Source organism: Aplysia californica, unplaced genomic scaffold (genome assembly GCF_000002075.1).
Source record: "Aplysia californica isolate F4 #8 unplaced genomic scaffold, AplCal3.0 scaffold00028, whole genome shotgun sequence".
In the NCBI taxonomy this organism is placed as follows: Eukaryota; Metazoa; Mollusca; class Gastropoda; order Aplysiida; family Aplysiidae; genus Aplysia; species Aplysia californica.
The window spans coordinates 1,195,387-1,198,028 of NW_004797298.1; the positions used below are offsets into that span (position 1 = coordinate 1,195,387).

General features: G+C 42.6%; 1 protein-coding gene across 1 annotated transcript in view; it reads right to left on the reverse strand.

The window, feature by feature from the left end:
• The window catches only part of LOC101858466 (A disintegrin and metalloproteinase with thrombospondin motifs 7), a 155,603-nt gene that overhangs the window by 151,526 nt on the left and 1,435 nt on the right, over nt 1–2,642 (reverse strand). The gene's annotated exons all lie outside the window — the stretch shown is intronic.

Genomic DNA, 2,642 nt, shown 5'->3' on the forward strand with positions numbered 1-2,642 from the left:
CTCTCTCTCTCTCTCTCTCTCTCTCCCTCTGTGTGAGTGTGTGTGTTGACTTTCTATTTGACATCAAAAGATCATTTCGAGGGTGGGTTATTTTATTTGATCACGCATACAATCAGTAACTGTTCTTAAGTTTTTCTCGTATACATCCTCCTTACAGCACATGTATGTTTGTTTGATCAAAGAGAAGTACATGGACACAATTACGGCCACCTAGTGTAGGGAAAAAGTAGCACAGGCAGACACAGACAATACTGGGAAGTTAATATAGGAGAAGGACCTACAAGAGACACCCTCCAACCACCCGCTTTTGCAACATACGTGTTTTCCGACAAACTGCAATGCTCTGGAGAGAACACCAAAGAGCAATCACCTGTAGCCTTCTTTTCTGTCCGAGATTGTTTCGAAAACAAAGTTCCGCTCTTGTCTACAACTTGTACTTTCAAAAGACACGACTGTATTGTTTCAAAGGAGAAGGAGATACCTGAGGCGTTAAACCGTTGGATCTTTTTTCCATGCACGGAAGAAAGCCTTTTCGTTTGAATTTCACCACCAATGTGGGCCCTGTGAAGATTCGAATTCCACATCTGGGAAAGAAGTTGTAAACCCCCGCTCTCAGGTGCTTGTGAAATGCATTTACTTTCAGAATAATATTCACAGCGCCCTAACGAAAAGGATTTTTTGGTGACTTCAGACATTTGTTGTTTAGGTAGACAAAGGGAAGTGTTGTGTTTTTATGGCAAGAAAGCAACGTTAAGGGGCTGAAGAGAAAGCAAAGCGTGCTTTTCCCCCTGCCCGTTCCTATCAACTGGCGCTTTCTTGTTTAGAAGTTTCAACAGAACTGTGCAGCCTATTCTCTGTGTTTCTGCTTTTATCTGTGCATTTTTGTTTGTTTGTTTGTTGTTGGTTTTTTAAGCATGTTTTGGTAATATTTGTGAAGGGGACACAGAGAGAGAGAGACAGAGACAGAGAGAGAGACAGACAGACAGACAGACAGACAGACAGACAGACAGACATACAGACAGACAGAGACAAAGAGAGGCAGAGAGAGACAGAGACAGAGACAGAAAAAGACAGAGAGAGACGGAGAGAGAGAAAAAGAGAGAGACAGACAGACAGAGACAGAGACAGAGGTGAGGGAGGAAGAGAACTGTAAAAAAAAGGACATAGTGAAGGGGCACAAACGAACGAGCGTGAGTGTAAGAGAGTGTCTCAAGACAACAAAAACAAAACAAAAAACACATAATCATTAAAAGGAATAAACTTCCCAAAACTGCTGTCGCTACAGATCCAACCTACTTTATGTGAACGAAAAGTAGAACCTTTCTTTTGCAAATCGCATTATCAGAATGATATCTCTGGTGCATCAACTAAATTCAGTGGATCAGTGCAACTTTCCAACGTAGGCTGGCTCTATTTTACACCTGTCTCTTCTCTAAGTGCCCTGTATTCCCCCCCGGTGTCGGTCATCTTTTAAAACAGCCAAACGTGTATTCACAGTTTCCTTCACATTTGGATCTGAATAATACAAAATGTATAATTTTTTGTACCACCTAAGTTTGTCGTCCTCCATTTTAATGGAACCGTACTCGCTGGAAGTAGAGAATGGATTCTAACAGCTACAGGACTGTACAGTAGTTCTGCGAGGAGAGGAAAGTGCTCATGATGTAGAGAGAAAGAAAGAAAGAAAAGGGAAAGAGCACACACAAGAAAAAAAATAATAGCATTTCAATGTTCCTGCTCACTGAGCTGTGACCTTCCTTTTCGGAGGAATACTCCCCGTTTAATTCTGTCGAGGAAAACACAATAAAGCCTATTGACCGCCCTGCGCCGATGCAGTGTTACTCACAGATCAATTTTTAAATCATTTGAACACTGCACGCTCACCGTACGGGAAATATCGGTAATAAAGCCTTGAGGCGAACCCGTGTACAATTTATGCATGAATGTGTGTGAGGGTGGAAATTGGAAAACGAGACACACAGATTTCCAACGTCGTCATAGGAATCCAAGAGTAACAAAGAGCAAGGCATACAGCGGCATATCAGTGCCAATTAGCAGACAGGTCAGCACAGCAGTATGCCTGAAGAGATTGGAGGCAGATTGTGCTACACTACAAAGGCTCCAGAATCCTAGCCAAGGTCTGACTGCCTGCTCAGGTTTTATCAGTAACCACAGACTCTCAGGGAAAAATACATTACGCAATCATTACCGCTAGAATTGTTTTTTGGCTTTTACGGTAGACCTGATAAGACAATCAAGCTTTTAGGCAGCAGCAGCTTCTAAATTATACCTATATAAACTCTGCCCTACCCCCCTCCCCCCGGCTACGTTTTCCCTTGCCTGTTATTCTCCGCCCCTCCGACCCGCCCCTCAATATCCCATGCTTTCCTCTTTTTCCAATTTTCCCCTACATCCTCCTGCATTTTTCCCCTGTCTTTCCCTCCACTTTCCTCTCACAACAGTAAAGCTGGTTATCGTAGAAATCCAGACTCGTATCCTTTTTCTGTGTATCTTAATCATAACAGATACAATACTCAGACAAAAAAAGACGCGGTTACAAAAAAGAACACCCAACATGAAGTAAACGTAAATTTCATTGTGAACGCTCCCTGTTCTCTCTCTCTCTCTCTCTCTCTCTCTCT